This window comes from Gopherus flavomarginatus, chromosome 13 (assembly GCF_025201925.1).
Source record: "Gopherus flavomarginatus isolate rGopFla2 chromosome 13, rGopFla2.mat.asm, whole genome shotgun sequence".
In the NCBI taxonomy this organism is placed as follows: domain Eukaryota; kingdom Metazoa; phylum Chordata; order Testudines; family Testudinidae; genus Gopherus; species Gopherus flavomarginatus.
Window position 1 is genome coordinate 15,080,927 of NC_066629.1, and position 22,538 is coordinate 15,103,464.

The 22,538-nt window shown below is 44.4% G+C and overlaps 1 protein-coding gene across 3 annotated transcripts in view; it reads left to right on the forward strand.

Moving 5' to 3' along the window:
* FLI1 (Fli-1 proto-oncogene, ETS transcription factor) overlaps window positions 1-22,538 on the forward strand; it is a 115,320-nt gene that overhangs the window by 28,998 nt on the left and 63,784 nt on the right. The window lies entirely within an intron of this gene.

The following is a 22,538-nucleotide window of genomic DNA, read 5'->3' on the forward strand; positions in this document are numbered from 1 at the left end:
CTTTTGTTCAGCTTTTGTCTTGTCTATTGCAATTGGATGCTCAGTAAGGGCAGGGACTGTCTCTCGTTATGTGTATCTACAGCACCTGGCACAAAGGGGCCCTGCTCTCTACAAGCGTAGATAGATTTTTCAGATTCATTATGTTCAGGAACTTCTGCTGCCCTGTGCATGAGTCCTGCTGAGTGTGTCTGTGCTGCTGCTCAACAGATACATGTGCAGAGCGCACCTACAGCTACAGTTTCAGCTAAACCTAAATATCAGCTGGGGTTTTTTACACTTGTAGTGGCTGCTGTTAGTTTAAAACAGTCTCTCTTCTTCGGTCAGACCCCTGCACCAATCCTCCTCTCTCTCCCATTGATTTTTCTTTCTTTCTTTCTTTCTTTCTTTTAATGAACTGCTCCAGGGCTGGTAGTTTCAGAACTAGCAGCTGCAGACATACAGAAAAAGTAAAATAAACCCAAACCACAGAAACCCTATCTTGTGCAACACACTTTGCTCACTGAGCCCTGCTTCATGCCAATCTAAGAGTAACAGGCGCAGAAAAGAGGCTGGCTGACATGCCAAGCAAACGTGCCCAGAGATTTGTGACTGGGGCTGGCTGTTTAAGGCGGCAAAGCATTGTAACACATGTGTCACAGAGATCAGCACAACGAGACACAGAGGGAGTGGGAGGAGACCAAGCAGGAAACCCCTCCACCTCCTACAGGGACAGGGTGGGTCCTGTGGGGAGCAGTTCATTGCACCAGCTGAGCGCTCTCTGAGCACCTCACATGCTGTCCAGACGGTTCTCTACGAGCGTACTACCATATGCTCTATCCAGGAACAGGTTAGATTTATCTTCTGCTTTCAAGCTCTGAGGCTAGCCCCCTTCCTGCCTCCAACTCTCCCAGCACCTCATTTGCAATTTCATTCTCTCTTCTCCCTCATTCACACGCTATCTGAAGTGTTTATATGACTCCCATCTTCACAGCAGCTAAGTGCCTCCCAGTCTTTAAAGTATGTGTTCTCACAACCCCACTGTGAGGCAGGGCAGTGCTATTATCCCCATTTTATAGATGGGCAACTGAACAGGAAGGCTAAGTGACTTGCTCAAAGGCACATAGGAAGTACATGGCAGAGCAAGAAATTCAAGCTGGGTTTCCCAAGTCCTGCGAGTGCCCTAACCAGGACTCTTTCTCTAGCGTCCTCCTTCGCCCGACCATCTTCCCCTTAACGCCCTTCTCTATACCACAGGCCAGAAATTCAGAGGGTGTAAATCAGCACCACTTCATCCAAGGGCCACATCCTCAGCGACACCACTTTACACCAGCCCAGGATCTAGCCTTATCAGCTAATCCAAGAGACACGCACTCAGTAATGAAAGACCCACTCATACTCACACCCTGCTCCCCTTTGCCCCATATGGGTCCCCAGAGTACCACAACCCATTCCAATGCACACCTCGCACCCCCCATAAACACACACATTCCTACTTCTAAACATGGACATCTTCAAACACTATACCATCAACATCAAAGTACTACCAGCACAGCCAGCCGCATGCCCCTTCTTCGCCTGTCTAAGAGCCAGTGCAGCGCAGATGAACCTAACTGGTTCAAGTACACTCAGGGGACTCAGGTGGGTTATTTCCCCCTCACTACCTCTGCATGTGGATCATTCCTGAACAGCAGAACGACCCAGCAGGGAGAGACAGCTGACTGGACCTATGATGCCCTTTCTGACAGTTGATCACTTGTTCGAGGTGTCCCCCGTGGAATGACATTGTGGGAAAGGGATACGCCCTGACTGAGTGAACCACTTAACCACATGCTCAAACCCCATTGACTTGTGATGGGACTTACGCACATGCATTAACACCTTGCTGAACTGGGATGGACTTAAGCAAGTGGTTACGTTCATGCACCTGCTTAAGTGCTTTGCTGAATTAAGGCCATTCAGAGTGCCCAAGGCTGCATGGAGTACTTGAAACAACATAGAACATGGGGCCACAGGGTATATAAAATACCTGAGGATTTATGCTCTAGCGTGTGGTTACAGGCAGCATCTGAGTGTTAGGGAGTACCTGTGACTGAGTTGTGTACCCAAGATAATACTGGGCACAATACCTGGGAGTACCTACCACGCTTATCTGTATAAAGATAAATGGATATATAACCTGTGAGTAGATACGAAGTGTCTGTGAATGGACAAAGCTACTGTAGATTCCAGGATCATGGTTCTTCTCTCATTTATTCCATTGTACATCATGGGTTGAATCAATGGGGCCACACAGATGCAGGTGACAGGTAGATCAGTCCCAAGTGGTATTTGTAGGTAAAATGCCTTGTCTGACTTACACTGTTATTACACCTCCTCTGGCACTCCACTGACTTCATCAGAGTTACTCCTGAGTCACATGAGTATCAGAGCAGAATCAGGCTCATGACATGGCTAGACTGACTATTGCTGTTGATCTCTAGAGTGTCACAGGTGCAGGTCGTGATTCAAAAGTAATTTTAGAAGCGGGGTCTTTGTTCCAAGTCACTTATGTCCGAGTCTGCCTCCCTTAACAATAGCATTTCTATTCTAATGTGCAATAGCCTGTGATTATAGGTAGAGCACGTGGCTGTGCAGATGATGCGTTTTAGGGTGGTTGCTTGCTGGCCAGCTCACTCCTAGAATAGGGTCATTGTTCCAGAATAGGAATCCTGGGCCAGAGCTGCCATAAAGAAGATGTCAAGGAGTTGAAGCCAACCATTGGTTCTACTTTGGAGAAGACAACTGGTCTTGTGGTGAATGCACTAGACTGGGGCTCAGGAGATTCATAGAGTTTAAAGCTAGAAGGGACCATTAGATCATCTAGTCTGACCTCCTGTATAACACAGGCCCTTACATTTCACCCAGTTACTCCTCTAATGAGCTCTGTAAGTTGTGTTTGACTAAAGTGTGTCAGGTTAGAAGAAGATTGAGAGATCTGGCTTCGATTCTTGACTCAGTTCCTATGTGACCTGGGTCAACACCCTTAATCTCTCTGTATCTCCATTCCCATCTGTCAAATGGGGGTAATAAGTCTTCCTTTGCCTTGTCTATTTAGATTGTAAGTTCTCTGGGAGTAAGGACTATCTTTTACAATGTGTTTGTACACGCCTAGCACCATGGGGACTCTAGGCACCAGTGTAATCTGAAAAGTAAAAGTAATAACTTTAGTCAATGGGAGTTTTGCCTTTGACTTCAAGGGGTCCAGGAATTTGGCTCTGAAATCTGACCTCTTGGCCACAGTTTTTGTGATTTGGCCAGTTGCTTGGGGCTATCACAATTAGAGCTGGTATAGATAGATAGATAGATAGATAGATAGATAGATAGATAGATATGAATTTCAGAATTTTAACATGAAACAGGACAAAATGTTCTGCCACATTTTCAGCAGAAAATATTTTCCATGCTTTTGAGCAGCTCAAATAATCAAATGCTATCATATAAACAAGGTAAAGATATAAAGGGGTAGGTAGCGTAGAAGATATTGTATACTGATATTGATATTGATACTGAATCAAGCTCACGTGTCCCTGTGTTTTGATTGGTGGAATGTGCAGCCGATGACTGTAGATTTGAAGGGAAGAGAATGTGGGCTAGTGGCCAGAACAGGACCCTGGGAGTTGCATCTACTGAGCTCTATTCCTGGCTCTGTCATTGACTTGCTGTGTGACCTTGGGCAAATCACTTCATCGCTCTAACCTACCTCACAGGGAATGTTGGAAGAACTGACAAATGTTTGCAAAGAGCCTGGATAAAAATGCTATCCATGTTTAAAGTGTTAATATAGGAAATCCCTCTGAATCTAAGATCAAACCAGCTGGATGTAAGAGGAGGAGAACGTGGAAGGAAGTATGCAAAGGAAGGAAATACATTTATTCTAATACCCAAAATTTGCCTGGCACTTTCAAATTACAGAGAACGCATTTCCTGCTGTGAAGAGTATATAATCTAAAAAAATAGAATGAACAAAAAATCCCATGAAATATTGTCTTGAATTCATGTCATTCTTATTTGTTTAGCATGCAGCTGGGAACTGTTATGATTTCTAGGGCACTGCTGGAGGGGAGTTGCCATTGTGTGTTCAGTGCTGTAGCCGTATGTTATAGAGGAGACACACACTGCATGCTCTATCATGGAGATTTGACTTTTGTTTTCTTTCTTTCTTTCTTTCTTTTTTTCTTAATCCACCATTGAGAGGTCATGCCAGCCAAGGGCGGCTGTATGGAAAAGAATAGCACTGTACAATGGTTTGTAAGACACAACCAAGCCCCTGCTCTGATGATCTCATGAAAAGAACCTGATATATTTTAAATGCAGGATATGTGCAGTGCTTTGGTGGAGAGGTACCAAGGGCACGTGCACCCATTCTGCCTGACTCTCACTGATTGCTGACTGACTTGCCCTCTGAACACCATCATTGTGTTATCCCAGTCTGTGGAGACAGGTGCAAATCTGCTCCCGGATCACATTTATATTTGTGGCAAGTGAATTTTCATTACAGGCTGGAACAACAGGGAAAGGCTCTTGTCTCTCAACCCTCTATAGAACTGGAAGCCTCTTTGGCATGCACCTGACAGGCTCTGTAAGCAGGGGCAGAGAGCCCATTTTGCCAACAAGTGGTTTCCAGTGAGAGGGGCTGCATCACCAGTTTGTCTCATTAGACTGTCATTTAGCCAGTTCTGTTTGCTGCAAACTCATTGTTAGTGCACCTTCTGACTGTGTTTTCTCCTCCTCCTTGTTTTCTGTTTCCTGAGCAACCTTGGGACCTTGTCCTGATTCACTGAACTCGAAGCGGGTTGTATCCCTCACTGCAGAGTGGACACTGGAGGACCTGATCTGGCTAGGAAATGCATGGCCCTATCACTAGCACTAATCCTTTGCACTTCTATGGTTCCTTTTGCCCAAAGACGTCAGAGCTTTCCTGATGTTAATTCAGATGCACAGCACCCATGCGAGGTAGGTGGGATGGGTAAATGGAGGCACTGAGAGGGGAAGGCCTGATCTTCAGATATGTTGAGTACCCACAGCTCTTAACAAAGTCAATGGGGCACTGGTGCTCAGCACTTCTGTAAAACGGGCCTTTAAGTGACTTGGCCAAGTCACACAGTAAATTAGTGCTAGAGCTGAGAATTGAACCCAGGAGTCCTGAATCCCATTTTCCGGCTCTAACCACATAGCAGGAAAGAGAAAGTTTCCAACAGCATGGAAACAATTTGGAGTGGGTTTTCAGAAGCAATAAAAAATCCAAGGATTGCCATGGTGAGTGACTGAAAATAAGCACTAGAACCTAAGCTGGTGTAATCTAACTTCAGTGCAGCTGTGCCAGTGAACCAACCCGGATTTACCCCAACAAAGGCTCTGGCCCAAGGATTCTTCCTAGGGATCTTAGCTGGATAATTCTTTGTGCAGGCTGGTTGAACAGCTGAAAGTGAAGACCCAATGTCGATAAGGAGGTGCTGGAGCAAGCAGAAGTGCATAAAGGGCTGTGACTTGAGGAAGACTGAGCAGCAAACTGGATATCGAGGAGGAAGAAGGAGACTGAAGGCCCATTAGGGTTATGTGCACCAAGTACAAGCTTGTTTCTTTTCTATAGGAAAAGGCACAATGGACATGAGTGGAAGATAAGTCAGTGGGAAAAAACAAGCGGGGGAAATCTGCAAAAAGTGCTGGTGCAGTTTTGATCTGCACCTGCATTTATGCTGTCAGGTCAGAGGGCGGGGCTCAGAATAATCCCTTTACGTGGCTCTGATGTGAAAGCACGTGGCATATTGCATTCAGTTCCGGACACCACATAGTTCGGAGAAGAGCAGCGAAAAGGACGAGGAGGGTTGGATAAATTGACGTCTGTGGAAGGATTGAAAGTGGAAGATGTGCTGAATGGGGAGGCAGACATGCTGCAATATTGGTGGTTTTCTGAACCCCTTGGATTTAATTTTAACCACTGAAGAATCTCAGGATTCATTTTTTAAAAGAAAGTTTCTAGTTCTCATGCTTACCAAGGGAAGCTGGAAAACATGGCCCCTAAAGGCTAAAAAGCCATAAGTTAAATAAAATGAAATCTTAAATCAAAAGCATGTTAAGTACAAAGACCCTGAGATTATTATTATAAAAATTTCATGATTATTAAACTGTTCTCCTGCCATCTGGGGGTCTGATTTGTCATTTTTCAATGCTTTAGGCAGCCAGGACTCAATTAGTGACTACGGGGGCATATAAACATTGAAAAATGTTACCAGGGTATAAACACCAAGGTTGGAGAGCAAGTGTTTCCAGGGGCAGAACTAGGCCTGAGAGTCTAAAAGGAAATGAAGGGTATCCTGACATTTAGGCAGTGCAATAGTCTCCTAAAGGTAGTGGAGGGTGTCCCATCACTTAAAAACTAAACCTGACATAACCCAAGAAAGATTCTTGTAGAGGGCAATCCTGCATTGCCTGGGGAAATGCAGTCAAATTGATCTTTCTTCTATCTCTAAATTTCTTTTCTTCCTTCCCCCACACAAATGATAATCGGTAGAGGTTGGACTGCTTTATTAATTTGTGCTCCAGAACGACAACAGGACACCTGGACTAGCACCTGTCAGAATATGATGCAAATAAGCCCCGCGAATCTAGGTTTGATCAATGCTACCATAATGAAACCCTAATAGAACTTCTAAGGATTTGAAGGGCATTCATACAAATAGGCCATGCTCCGATATTGACTCAATTGCATTAATTAATGCAGCACAAGAAAGAAAGAAAGAAAGAAAGAAACATTGCTCACATACACAAAGATCTCCTAATGCTTTGTTGTTGCTGTTTTGTGTTTTAAATGGACAAAAAGGGAGCTTATTATATTTGCAAACAAAGAAACGATGGGATGCTCTGATTTATAGACAGGAGGGGAATTCAGGACCGTTGTTGAAAGCTTAAGTTACGGGAGGATTTCCTTCTGTGTTTTCAGAGACAAGGTTAAAATTTGTTAATAACAGTCACAAGCTGTAAGCAGTTCCAGCATCATGTGATTGATTTTCTGATTGCTTTTAAATGAGGTTTACAGAAACTGTGTAGTGTGTATAATGATATGAACTGTTGAACAGCTTTGTAAAGACAAGGCCGAGATGACTGAAGATAACATAAAGTGGTCTGACGATGAAGAAATATCTGCTTCTTTGCTTCCTGAGTCACAATAGGTTTCTTTTTAAACAATTATTTTATCTTTACTTCTGTATTGCTGGCTGAATTTGAACTGGCCTGCGTAGGTGAGGTTTATCTGCCAGCTAGTTTGGGGTTTTTTTTATGCTGCCTGGATAGTAACTTATTATATCATCTACCTCATCTCTCCTATGTTGTTTCTAGAATACTTTTATGCCAAGTTGGGAAATGCACATGGATTAGCAAAAGTCTCTTTCTCTTTCCCATTCAGTGTAGAGATGGCAAGGAAGAAAAAGCAGTAGGCAGACAGTTTGTATTAAGCACCTCACCTTATTAACAGGTTCTGGTCTTGATGAGAAAGGGTATAAGTATATTTTGCTGACTCACCAAAGCAGCTGATTCATTATCTCATCCAGATATAAGAGAGATGGGAATGGCTCTAGGAGCAGAGAGGATCCAAGATATGGGCTGAGCAGTCTAGAGGGAAGAACTGTAGGATTTGCCATACCTAGACAGATGGCTTGAGTTGAGCTTTGTTATTTTACTGATTTCTTTGTTGGCAGTGCTGAAATCTAGGAAGAGGGTGAGTTTTTGACTCTGTGCAGTGTGTGGATTTTTAGAGCAGGCAAGAAATGATGTAGAGATCCATTGGTGGTTTTTTTGGTTTTGTTTTGGGTTTTTTTTGAGACCATTTGTAACAGATATGGGGCAGACTCTCCTTTCTTACTCAGTTCCAAACCTGTAAATCTGGTGTTACTTCAGACTTACACTGATAGGGCTGAAGGGAGAAATGGCTCATTGCATCTGTCTTTGGAAAGCATAAAATAAGCCCTTCTAAAAGGGGGAGGGGGAAGATGGACAGGAATATACAAGCCAGCTGGGAGTACCAGGGGTAAAACACATGCAACTCTCCAGCTGACACAAGCTGTGTTCTCTTCCATGAAAAAGTTCATAATAATCTGCAGAACATCACTTCAGGATAAACACAATAATGCTATAAATACTTGTACCCATTTCCTGTTGTTTGTATTGCAGCTTGCACAGGGCTTAGAGTCTGAGTGAGGGTGTGACCATGAGCCACATAATGACACACATACTAACCATCCACTCTGCTCCTCTTGCTATTTGCAGCATGGGCTGGAATAAAGGCATTTTAAAAAAAAGTGGATTCTTTGCCACTTGGACTGAGGTTCATTCAACAAAACAGGAAATAAATCTTTAATGAACTGAGAGGTATTTATTTACTTATTTCTAATGTAATGGGCTTAGGGCAGCACTCCTGCTGGTACTTGCACAGGTGAGTAGATCCATTGACTTCAGTGGGCTGACTCACATGAGTAAAGTCAGTCATCATAGATTATTTAGCCTCCAAATTTAGTTTTACTTTTGACTTGAACATATACAATGAAGATTGAACAAAAATTAATAGTGGGAGGCTGGTTTGTTCCATTTTTTAAAAATATTGCTCTGGGAGAAAAAGGGACCCATTTTCCTGGGCTGTTTGCAACTGAAATTCAATAGCATTGGACATTTTTGTTGAGTGGATTTCCTTCCTTTGAGCCAGAAGTGAAAGTGACCAGAAATAATAGTAATATTGAGCAATCTAGTTTTTATCATCCAAGTTCCAGTAGAATGCAAAGAAAATAGATAACTCTATTGCCAGAATCACAAAATTATTTTAATAATCTCATGATTTTTAAGACAATCAGTTGGGGGTTCTTTTTATTAGCCTTCTGGTTTTTTTTTTTTTAAACTTTAGGGTGTCCTTAAATCATGTCTTCCGCCTACAACCATGAGATCTAGAAATTTACCTTTATTATTATTTTTAAATGAAATCTACATTCACATTATCACATGATTCCAGGAACTGAGGCTTCATGAGAAACACCAAATACCACAAAACTCATGATAAAATCATGAGAATTAGCAGCACTCAGGTTAGTCTCAAACTCTTTGATGTTAAAGATCTAAGATGTTGTTAGTAACAAAGGTCGGTTTGCAAATGTGTAAGATAGCAAGGTCACAGTTTGCAATTTAAGACCTGATCCTGCAAAGACTTAACCCTGGACTTCAGTGCTGCTACTTGCATGCCTGAAGTTAAACACATGTTAAGTGTTTGCAGGATTGGACCAAAAACAGTGTTTTATGCTGAACAGGAGAAAATTAAAGGCTGGATAATAAATATTTGCCTACTTGAAGAATGGCAGACATTTGTAGGTCCCAGTTCGGCAAAGCATTGAAGGGTGCGCTCAGTTTTAAATGTGGAACCAATACCATCTCTATTCAGCAAAACAATTAAGCACAATGCTTACATGCTTTGCTGAATCAGGGCCTTGAAAAACAGCTACTTCACTCTATGGGAAAAACTCTTAAATAACAGAACGTTGCCAAGATAGCATGAAGCAGCTGTGTTCTGTAATCTAATTCCTATCCTATCAGTAATTATTATTGCTTCCAAATTGTGTGTGAATAGAAACTGTCTCGTCTATGAAATTAACCAGCTCTTTTTAGCCAATCCATTCACTGATGTAATCTGACTATGCCTAACAGGAGTGGGTTTGGTATGTTAGTTTTGTGTGAAACTAACAAGGAGTGAGATGAGATGAGAATAACAGGCACAGACAGAAAAAACCCTGATGGATAAAAAAAAAAAAGCTTCAGCTAGAGATCTGTGTTTCTGTTCCTAAGTATTCAATGTTCAGTAGCATGCGATATTTATACTAACCAAGTTAATCCAGAGAGGGATTTTCAAAGGCATAAAAGGCAGTTCAGGCAGGAGTGCCTAATTCCTATTTATGCCTTCTCCAAATGCAATGCATTTTCTACAGTGTGGTCCAGTAGTTAAGACCTTCAGTTGGGATTGGAGACATGGGGGCAACCCCTGCCTTGCTGAATGATATTAGGCAAGCCATGTGAATGCTGTGCACTTTACTTTCCTTATCTATAAAACCTGGGGTAATGACACTGACCTTTTTTGTAAAGGGCTTTGAGAGCGATGAGTAGAGAGCCCTATATACATGCTAAGTATTAATATGTGAAATCATGGAAGTGAAGACTTTTTTGATGTGCCTAGTCCTAGCAACAGTCACAATTCCTTTAATTGCATCAGAATTGCTTTTTCGGTATGAATTCTGACATTCCAGGTACTACAGCAGGGGTAGGCAACTTATGGCACATGTGCCAAAGACAGCACACGAGTTGATTTTCAGTGGCACTCACACTGCCCAGGTCCTGGCCACCAGTCTTGGGGGCGGGGGGGGAAGCTCTGCATTTTAATTTAATTTTTATATGAAGCTTCTTAAACATTTTAAAAACCTTATTTACTTTACAATAGTTTAATTATATATTATAGACTTACAGAAAGAGACCTTATAAAAATGTTAAAATGTATTACTGGCACGCGAAACCTTAAATTAGAGAATAAATGAAGGCTCTGCACACCGCTTTTGAAAGGTTGCCGACCCCTGTACTACATCATGGCAGTTGTGAATGACTCACATGGAAGGACGGGCTGGGTATTGAGGGCAAAGAGTCTGATAGCATGAAGATATCATGATATCCAACAATGATGGGAGTGGGTACTGCACAAATGCTACCTGCTACCATGGAAGCTAGTAGGAGATCTGCCCATTCTGTCAAAAAAAAGAGAGAGAGAGAGAGATTTGAAGGTTGCTGGCATGTGGCAGAGGAGTGAAGGGCTCAGAGGATCTATTTATGGGCTTTAGGACTGTGAGAATCCTTGGATCTTGTAGATTCAGACATGGCTGCTGGGGGCGGGCAAGTGGGGCAATTTTCCCCGGGCCCCCATGAGAATATAGTATTCTATAGTATTGCAACTATTTTTTATGGAAGGGGCCCCTGAAATTGCTTTGCCCCAGGCCCCCTGAATCCTCTGGGCAGCCCTGGTTTCAGATTTGGGCTTATTACTGTTTATTTGTGCTGCAGAAGCTCCTAAAAGCTCCAATCAAGGACTGGGGGCCCCTTGTGCTAGGCGCTGTCCCCTGCCCCGAAGAGCTGGCAATCTAAGCCCAAGAGTGGAGACAAGAGGTGAATACCACAAATGCATACGGGGAGTGTGGGGCACAAGGAAATGAATATCTGAGGAATGCGATGAGCAGTGCACACATTTTAAACCACTCTTGAGTTCTTGCCTTTTTTATGACATTTATGTAGAGAAAAGAACATGCGTCCCAACTCGTGTACAGAGAGTACTGGGGCAGAGGGGAAGGAGGGAGGGTAAAACAGTAAATGATGCACAATAACCTGTGACTGTCCAATCATGTTACCGCCTTGATTTCAGCTTCGAGGAATGAAAACTTGGCATCTTTACATGAGCAAGATCCATTGGGGTCCGGGATAATTTTTTATCCTGAACTTTGTATGTTTTGAAAACTCCCAGAGCTTTGGGGTATGTAATTTAACACTTCCTTCCTCCACCCTTTGACTGACTTGTCTAGGTAGGTGGCGGAAGGGTCTGTCTCTTAGGCCATGTCTACACTACAAAATTGTCAATCTGAGTTGCATCAGCATACATCTGCTACAGTAATTACATCACTGCATGTGTCTACACCTTCTTCCTTGTGTCAGCAGTGCACATCCTTATTAGAAGCACTTGTATTGATTGTACTATCAGTTTGGGGCATTGTGGGATGGCTCCTTAAAGCCAGGAACAGTCAACATAAGCAATGCAATGTCTACCCTGACACTGCGTCCACCTAACTACATCGACCTTCACTCTGCGCAGCTCATGAAGATGGTGTTGTTAAGTTGGCGGAGCAGGGCAGTTACATCAGCGGGTATGAAATTTCAGTATAGACACATCCATAGTTAGATTGAAGTAAGCTGCCTTGCACCGACCTAACTCTGTAGTGTAGACAGGCCTTACTATGTGTTTGCACAGGGCCTAACACAATGGGGCCCTGAACTCAGTAGAACCTCTAGGTGCTGCAGTAATATAGAATTATCCTTCTCTATCTTCTTGGGCGGATCTACAGCAGAGTTCATTTTCCAGTGTCTTCTCTGACTCACGGCTGTATTCTGGGAACTGCAGTGGCTGCTACTATAACACCTGCTGTGAGTTCTTTATCTCCTGTGCTGTCTTGAATAATAATAATCCCTAGCTCTTATCTAGCACTTTTCATTCATAGATCTCAAAGCACTTTACAAAGGAGATCAGTACCATCATCCCCATTTTGCAGATGGGACAACTGAGGCACTGGGCGATGCACATTAAAAACATAATCCTAACTATACATATAAAATGATGGGGTCTAAATTAGCTGTTACCACTCAAGAAAGAGATCCTGGAGTCATTGTGGATAGTTCTCTGACAACAGCCACTCGGTGTGCAGTGGCAGTCAAAAAATCTAACAATGTTAGAGACTGTTAGAAAAGGGATAGATAATAAGACAGAAGATATTATAATACCACTCTATGAATCCAGAGTACGCCCACGCCTTGAGCAATGCATGGAGTTCTGGTCATCCCATCTCAGAAAAGATATATTAGAAATGGAAAAGATACAGAGAAGGGCAACAAAAATAGTTAAGTGTATAGAACAGCTTCTGTATGAGAAGAGATTTAAAAGATTGGGACTTTTCAGGCTGGAAAAGAGATGACTAAGGGGGGATATGTTAGAGAGCTATAAAATTGTGACTGGTGGGGAGAAAGTGAATAAGGAAGTGTTGTTTATTCCTTCTCATAATGCAAGAACCCAGGGTCACCCAATGAAATTAATAGGCAGCAGGTTTAAAACAAACAAAAGGAAATATTTCTTCACACAGTGCATGGTTAACCTGTGGGACTCCTTGCCAGGGGATGTTGTGAAGGCCAAAACTATAACAGGGTTAAAAAAAAACTAGATAAGTCTATGGAGGATAGGTTCATCACTGGCTATTAGCCAGGATAGGCAGGGATGCAAAACCATGCCATGGATGTCCCTAGCCTCTCTTTGCCAGAGGCTGGGAATGGCCAACAGAGGAGGATCACTTAATAATTGTCCTGTTCTGTTCATTCCCTCTGAAGCACCTGGCACTTGCCACTGTCAGCACACAGGATACTGGGCTAGATGGATCACTGGCGTGACTCAGTATGCCTGTTCCTATGTGCTTAGGAAGTGACTGACCCAAGGTCACCCTGCAGCAGGCTGGGATTAGAACCCAGGTCTCCTGAGTCCCAGCCCAGTGGTCTAGCCAGCCTCGATAGTAACAATAATAATTATTATAATACTCACATTCCTTACTCAATCTCAGCAGCATTCTTGGTGCCTTACAAACCCACAAGGAATTTTCAGATGCGGACAAAACACTTGAGACAACCAGAGGCTCTTTTGAGCCAGTTCCAAAATACTGTGGGGTTGCCACGGAAAGGTCCATTTCATGGGGATTTGGAGGACAAGGGTGGAGTGTAGGGGCTGCTGTTATTCAGGCTGGCAGGCGAATTGACTCTAAGCTGTATTGGTGGCCAGCTAGCTAGACACTGATCAATGGAATAATTTCCCTGTAATTCAGGCTAGTCTCTGACTGGTACCCAACGGCGCAGATTGCAGCCAGCTTTCTCCTCTAGAGGTTTCTTTTTGTTCTCTTGTGGGACCTGGGCAAATGCTTTGAGCTGGCACTGAACTGCTGCTGCTGCTGTGTTTAAGAGCTGGTCTGCTGACTCTTCCCACTAATCTGACAGCCTACTACAGACCAGCTGTGCTTGCTAGATTGCCCGGAGACTGTCTCTGCTGTGGGCCTTGATTCCTGGCACTCCAATCCCTATCTGGGGTAATAGCACTGTCCTATTACCCCAGGCTATTGAAAGGATAAATCCATTAAAGCTAGTGAGGCACTGCAACACTATGGCAATGGAGTAGATTATTACTAAGGGCCTAATACAGAGTATGTGGCAGCCAAAAGAAAGACTCCCCTTGATTTTGATGGGCCTGGAATCAACCTTAACTGCAACTGGTTGAAAACTGCAATTTGCCTCCATTATAATGTTCACACGCAAAACCCGATATTTCGGCCAAGAATTGGAACACAGGTAAAACGTCACCATTTCCAGGAGCAACAAGCATAGTTATGCAGTGACATTCCATCTGGTGAGGAGGAAGAGGGGGTAGTTCAGCCATTTTAAAAAAATATGTATAAACCGGAGAGGAAGCCAACCACTTTCACAGAAAAAACACTTCCCAGTGGCACAATTCTAGCGTTCTGATGATGGTCAAAATGCCTTTAGTTATCCCCTGAAACTCTTGACAAGACGCTGTTGCTGGTTTGTGACCGTGAAAATGGTAACAGTGTGTTTCCTAGAGATGAAAGATGCTCACTGGCAAATTAGAGCCCAATACTTGTAGTCCTTGTATGGGTGACGCTCCCACTTTCTTCAAGGTCCATCTGAAACAGAAGTTATGAACTTAATGCAAAAATTGTTGGGTGATGTTCTCTGGCCTGTTCTATGCCGGGGATCAGACTAGATGATCACAGTGGTCTCTTCTGGCCTTGGAATCTACGAATGGAGTTGGGCAAGCGCAAGGAGTGCCCCATCAGAGCCATCTTCCTCTCTTTTGATTCGACCCTCCTACTATTAAAGTCAATAGGGATTGAGGCTGAGATTTTCAAAGGTGCCTAAGAGAGTTAGGCACCCAAGTCCAATGGGATTTAGGCACCTGATTATTTTCTGCTGCTTTAAAATCCCAGCCAAACCAATACACATTTTCTCCAGCCTCATATGTGACTTAATAGTTACTTACCAGGAATTCCGACCTTAGCCGAGGGAAGGCAAATATAACTGCTTCTCTTTAAGGGTGGCTTGGCTCAGTCGGAATTAGAAGGGGGCCTGTTTTATTGGCCGGTAAAGCTGATTGATTTATTAGAGCAGAAATCTCTTGCTAGCTCCCGACACAGGTTATTCTCCAAGTGCAAACTCTATTTCACTGCATGCACACACAACACGGCCACAGTGCCCATGTTATGAATAGGCCCCTTTGTTAGCCTGCGAATCGACAAGACAGACTGTTTAGTTCATGTCTGTGCATTAGCGAAGGAGGACTGGGGTCTGCGAGACAGATGTGGCCTTTAATTGCATGGAAATATTAGAAGATCGTTAAGCCGTTTTTGACAGGTTTCCCTCTTGCTGAGGGAGCGGAGCGCTGGTCCAGAAGAGGTGTGGGGAGCAGTCCTGTCCTGCCTGCCCTGTAAAAAGGACCCCATATTAGACTACCCACTATGGAATAAAACAAAGGGTTTAGCTAACAGCCCCACTTTCCTACCAGAGCCTCAGAGCTGATACTGCATCTGAGAAAGAAACCTCCTCAAATTGCATCTGAGAAAGGGCTTTTCAACACTGCTTGGAGGACTAGCCATGTCACAGATAAGATGGGGCATATCAGCTCTGCTGAGAATATGGAGCTGCACCAACTGGCCTGCTTCTTATTTGTATTAGCATGGTCTGAGTCCATGAACCTCTTCAGCAAATACTTGAGGAGAGGAAAACTGAGCTGCAATCGACCTCAGAAAACTTCACAAGCCACTGCCATCAGAGACAGCCCTCCTTTCTACAGGCAGACCAGACATTGGTCTGAGCAGGACTCCTGGGTTCTATTTTCAGTTTTGCTACAGATCTACTGGGTGACCTTTGGCAAGACACTTTGCCAATGTGCCTCAGTCCCCCCCTCTGTGAAATAGGGATAACAATGCTTAGCCACATTTGTAAGGTGCTTTGAGATCTTCAGATGAAAGACGCTATAAAAGAGCAAAGTATTGCTGACATATTTTCTTTCTTCCTCTGGATCTTAGAGTCATCCTCATGAAAACAAGGATCCCAGCTGTTTATACCTTAGTGCTTATCAAGCAACAGCTACTGACCCTCACCACATCCCTGGAGTTAAATACTACACATGGGATCTTCAGCAACTCTCAGTGCTGGCCACCTGAGTCAACAGGAGCTTTGTTGCTGACTTCACTGAGAGCAGCTAGGCCAATGCTGAGCCCACCATCATCATCCTCATTTCATAGTTTTGTAGAGTTCAAGGGTACAAGGAACCATTTAGTCTGACCTCCTCCATATCACAGTCCATTACATGTTACCCAGATACCCCTGTATTGAGACCAAAAGCTTTAGTTAGACCAAAGCATTTCACTCCTCCTCCTTTTCTTCTCCAGATGCCAGTCCCGAGACACGGAGGTTAAGTGCCTTACCATAGCTCTTGACCGTTATGTGCAATTGTAGCAAGCTACTCTGCTAGCTCACATCTAGCTAGCTTGGGTAACGACAGCCACAAAGACATGGCAGCACAGGCTAGCAACCCAAGTATGTACCCAGGGTCCCCAGTAGGCTTGTACTCTGGTTGCTAGCCCAAGCACAAGCCTTTACTGCCTGGTTTTCACTGCGGTCATTAGCTAGATTCAAGCTAGCACAGGTGTGCCTGTCTATCTTACGTTCACACCTTCACCTCACAGTCAAGACATACCTTAAAGCCATAAATGTGAGTCAGTATCAGCACGGGGATTTGAACCCAGATGCTCCTGGCTCCTTGTCCTTGCTTGTGCTCGCCTCTCTCATGCTTTGCCCGTAGTGAAAGGTTTGGAAGTGCTTGCCACTAGCTCATTTAAGGTCTCTGGTACTCAGGCCTGCATCACTGTGGATTGGGGAGCAGGGGATGTGGTGGAAAAATTCATTGGCTATTGCTTGTGCGAAAAACTAGCCATGAGAGAGGATTTTTTTTTGAGAGAGAGAGAGAAAGAGAGATGTGCAATGCAGCAATGAGATGCCATCTATCTGAGCCTCAAATCGGGGCTTTTCTTGGTACAGGGCCGATAAAGCCAACAGGCTCACACATATCACTGTCAACGGTAGCTGATAAGAGATTTTTTGCAAGTCCGTTGTCCAGCATCCAACCAGAATAGAATTTGGTTTTGTCAAGCAGCCATGCTTGAGGATAATGCTTTGCATTTCTGTGACCTGTTTCTGCCAAGGATCTCAGAGTGCCTCACAATCGTTAAGGATCAGAGCACCCTTGGGAGGAGTGCATAGCACATACAGGGAAACTGACTCATGGAGACATTAAATGACTTGGCTAGGGTGATGCAGTTGTAAACAGAACCCAGGTCTGCTGATTCCCATACCCCCTGCTCTAACAGTTGGACAGTGGGTGATAGTGGATAGCGGGGAAGAAGCAGACTGCTATATCTTGATTTTAGTGAGGCATTTAACAGTCCCACAGAACATTCTCATTGCCAAACTAGGGAAATGTGGTCTAGATGGGGTAATTACTAGAAGGTTGGTGCAAAACTGGTTGAAAGATCATACTCAAACAGTAGTTATCAATGGTTCATTGTCAGATTGGGAGAATGTATCTAGTGGTGTCTCATAGGGGTCAAGCTTTGGTCTGGTGCTGTTCAATATTTTCTTTTATGACTTGGCTAATGGAGTGGAGAGTATGCTTAGAAAATTTGCAGATGACGCCAAGCTAGGAGAGGTTACAACCCATTTGGAAAGCAGGATTAGAATTCAAAATGACTTTGACAAATTGGAGAATTGGTCTGAAATCAAGAGGATGACATTCAATAAAGACAAGTGCAAAGTACTTCACTTAGGAAGGAAAAATCAAATGCACAACTACAAAATGGGAAATAATTGGCTAGGTGGTCATACTGCTGGAAAGGATCTGAGGGTTATAGTGGATGACAATTTGAACATGAGTCAATAATGTGATGCAGTTGAGAAAAATGCTAATATTATTCTGGAGTGTATTAACAGCAGTGTAGCATGTAAGATATAACACATAATTGTCCTGCTCTACTTGGGCCTGGCGAGGCCTCAGCTGGAGTAGTGTGTTCAGTTCTGGATGTCACACTTTAAAGAAGATGTGGACAAACTGGAGAAAGTGCAGAGGAGAGCAACAAAAATGATAAACGGTTTAATAAACCTGATCTATGAGGAGAGGTTAAAAACTGGGTGTGTTTAGTCTTGAGAAAATTAGACTGAGGAGGGATCTGATAACAGCATTTAAATATGTTAAGAGGCGTTAAAAAGAAGATATTCATCAGTTGTTCTCCATGTCCCCTGAAAGTAGAACAAGAAACAAGGGGCTTAATCTGCAGTGAGGGAGATTTAGATTAGATATTAGGAAAAACTTTCTAACTAAAAGGGTAATTAAGCTCTGGAACAGACTTCCAAGGGAGGTTGTGGAATACCCATCACTGGAGGTTTTTAAGAACAGTCTGGACCAGGGGTAGCCAATCTGAGCCTGAGAAGGAGCCAGAATTCACCAATGTACATTGCCAAAGAGCCACAGTAATACATTAGCAGCCTCCCATCAGCTCCCCCACCCACTCCCAGCGCTTCCTGCCCACCGGCAGCCCTGCCAGTCAGTGCCTCTCCCTCCCTCCCCGCACCTCCCAATCAGCTGTTTCGTGGCATAAAGGAGGCTCTGGGGGGGAGGAGCAAGGGCATGGCAGGCTCAGGGGAGGGGGCGGGAAGGTGTGGAGTGGGGAAAGGGCCTGTGGCAGAGCCAGGGGTTGAGCAGCAAGCACCCCCCAGCACATTGGAAAGTTAGCGCCTGTAGCTCCAGCCCCAGAGTCGGTGCCTATACAAGGAGCCACATTAACTTCTGAAGAGCCGCATGTGGCTCTGGAGCCATAGGTTGGCCGCCCCTGGTCCGGACAGATGTTTGTCAGGGATGGTCTAGGTTTACTCGATCTTGCCTCAGTGCAGGAGTCTGGACTAGATGACTTCCCATGGTTCCTTCCAGCCCTGCATGTCTAGGATAACAGCAGAAGGGGATTCCCAGTCAGTGAGGTCTTGCCTACACGACAAATGTTTTGCCAGTATAACCCCCACTAGTCTATAGATGGTGCTTATGCCGCAAGAAGGAGTTTTTCTGTCATCCCGCTAACATCACCTCCCTGCATGACGCTAAGGGCTTGTCCACACTGGTGCTTACTTCGGTGTGACTTGAGTCGTGCAGGGAAATGGAAAAGCCACCCCCTGAGCGATGTAAGTTACACCGATCTAAGAGCCAGTGAGGACAGTGCTCTGTCAGTGGGAGATGCTCTTCTGCCAACATAGCTACCGCTACCAGGGGACCTCTCTCTTGTCAGCCTAGAACATCTGCACAAGCAGTACTGCCGCTGTCATGACTCTAGCATAAACTAGCACTGGTTCTGCCAATAGGAGTACTCTCGTGTCAGTGTAGCTGCAGCTACAGGGGAAGTTTTGACGCAGAGCTAGAGTGTGTGTTGGGTTTTTATTTTTTCACACCACTGGCCCACGGTTTCATAGTGTAAACCTGGCCACAGTTAAGGGCTCTAACAACACTTATGTATTTAGCAGGTGCTCATAGACAGCGCTGGATGTCAGAAGCTGTTTTATTGACACAGTGTTTGTCAGGATATGAGGTTCTGTCCTTCCTGGAGGTGCCATGGGAATCTCTGGGCACTCACTAGGAAGTAAGTTAGTCATTTCTATCAATCCCCTTTTGTATTGCAGTGTTGGCTTTGGGTCATAGCCCAAGTCCTAATGTGGGATTTGAACCCCCTAACCTTCTGTCCCACAGAAACCATGAAGCACACTAAACTACGCTGGTACCTGCCTGTGGCTTGCAGATTAGAACAGTAATGACTCTTTGTAGAGAAATTAGATCCATCAAAAATCCCTGGGAACTTTCAGTGGTTTAAGCTAGGTTTTCCTATTCAAATCTCCCAACTGAGATTGACAAAGAAAATATCTTGGTGTAATCCTGCCTAGCTGTTTTGCTTGGAATGCCCTGAGCAGGCTTGCTCACAAAACCACTGCTTTTCCTATAGGCGTATGCAGAGACAAACTCCTCAGTGGAGCCACAGGGGCTGAGGCAGGCGTGCAAAGAAAACATAGATGAATGTCATCCCAGTTGGGCAGTCACTTTCAGTTGCGCTGCCAAGCTGGGGAGACCAGCTGAGAACTAAACAAGGAGCCAGCAGAGGCCAGGCACGCTGCAGAGGGCATCAATGCAAGGCTTTCATAAACTCCCCTGAAGGGCAGTGCTGACATCAGCCCTTGCCTTCCCTCCCGGAGGAAGGAATGTCCAACTTTGGCTGCCATGATCAGTGGGTGAGGGCTAGAAAAGGAGAGGCTGGTGAAAACACAGAGGATCCTGAAGTGTGGGAAACAGGCCATTTTAGCTCATAGGTTTTCCTGTTTGTGTCATTGTCGCACCTAGAAAGTGTTCCATTGTCAACTGCACTGCTGGCGGAAGCGACCATTTTGGATTCTCTGTTGACTCCATGAATGGAGAGCACCGGTTCAAGTCAGAAAGGATCATCTGCCGATCATTAAAGGCCATTAGAATTAGACACAGCAATGAAGTCCTACAGGTGTTGAGTAAGAGACAGCCCTGGCACTGTGGAACTCACAGTCTAAACAGACAAGACCAACAAAGGGCAGGGGGAGGAAGGAAGGATTGTTATCCCCATTTTACGGATGGGCAAGTATGTCACAAAGAGATTGAGTAACTCACCCAAGACCATACAGGAAGTCAGTGGCAGAGCTGGGAAGGGAATGCAGAGTCAGCCCAGTGCCATCAGTACAAGACCATCCTTTCTCTGAGTCTGTGCAGGAAGCCCACATTCACATGTGCAGACAGGCTCTAGGGGGTGTGAAAACTAGTAGTTGTGCATCTAAGTGCCCATTGGCACATCCAGTTTTAGACATCCACCTATCTATCTGAGATACTTACCTGACCTCACCACCGTTATATCTGAGCACTTCACAGTACTTAACAGATTAATCCACACAACACCCCTGTGAAGGCAGTGCTATTGTCCCATTTTACAGACAGGGAACTGAGGCACAGAGAGGATAAGTAACATACTCAAGGTCACACAGGATGTCTGTGGAAGGGCAGGGAATTTTGCAAATTATGGTCCATGTGTAAATATACAGAGAGGAGCAAAAATGATAGTGAACCAGAGACTGAGCATGAAAGAGAAATGAGAGAAAAGAATGAAAACATGAATAAGAGCCAAAGAATGAGGGAGAATGAAGAGCAGATAAAGGGCACCAAATAAAGAAAGGAGCAAGATCATAATGAAAGCAGGGAATGCAGAATGATGGAGTGATTGAGGAAGAGCAAGTGAGAGACAGAGAAAACAGGAGCAAAATGTTACCCAGTCCAGAAAACAGTCTTCATCTATGGGCTCAATGTGACAGGCCATGGGGGTCAGGTGATGTGATCTGGGTCATGGATCAGTGAGCTCACCATTTACATGCTAGCATATACTTTTGATATTTTGCTTTTGTGAGCCCTTTCCATGCTGATCCAGTATCTTAGCTCTTTTCTACGCACACACTTGCACCTAGTTTAGTTAAACCAGATTAGCTTCCCTGGTGCAAACCCCAGTGTCAACATCCCTAAATCGGTTTAGAAGTGGCTTGCAGTGATTTAGCTCAAGTTGTGAAGGAGTTGCCCCATGCACCTTTGTGTGTGGATAAACCCTTGCACAGGGTGCACATGTGTGCTGGCAGATACGATGGTTGCTGTCCAGCCCTTCCCAGGCACATCAATTCTGCACATTTCCAGCAGGAATAGGAAGGTAGGGCTGTGGAAATCAGCGCATTGTGTTTCTAACTGGGCCCATTGGCTGGCTGGTCCCTTTGCCAGCTGAGATACTTTGTGAAGGTTAAGGCTGGAACTTTAAAGTGGTCCAAGGGAGTGAGGCATCCAATTCCCATCAAACATGAATGGGCACCTAATTCCTTTAAGCTCTGTCGAAAATCCCAGCCTTAGGGGTGTTCTATCCCATTGAGGAAGTGTTCCTGGTTAGAAGGCAGGTGAGGTCTGTGTAGCTGACATCATTTGAACATGTGCTAGCATGCCTTAAGACTGCATTTCAGTTTACTGCAGCTGATGAATATACCAAGCTGAATAATGTGCAGCATGGATCTACGGGACAGCACGTACCCACAAGCCTTGAACAATCCCCACTTTTCCCTATTTCCATGCTTTGCATTATACAGCTTGAGAATAAGCACTAGCAACCATTGTGCCAGCTCCTTGTGGTTCTTCTTCCATTGCTGTCTAATGCTAACAGCTGTTAACGATAGGCAGCTGATCCTTTCTTACTTAAACCACCGCTCTCCATGCATGGAGTCAACAGATGATCCAAAGCGACTGCTGTCACCAGCAATGCAGTAGATAATGGAACACTGGCAGGTGTAGCCTTCGCTGCTTGGGTGCCCTTTCACCTCCCATCTCATCCAAATAGAGACGCTGACTAGGGATGGGTCTGGATTGAAAGGCTGGATCCAAACACATGCTGAACGTCACAGGTACTCAAAAACTGAACGTTGATCTGCATCTAAATGTCACACATGGCCCAAGCCATAACTTTAAAGGCAAAAAGCCCAGACTCTTGGATGTGTGAAAT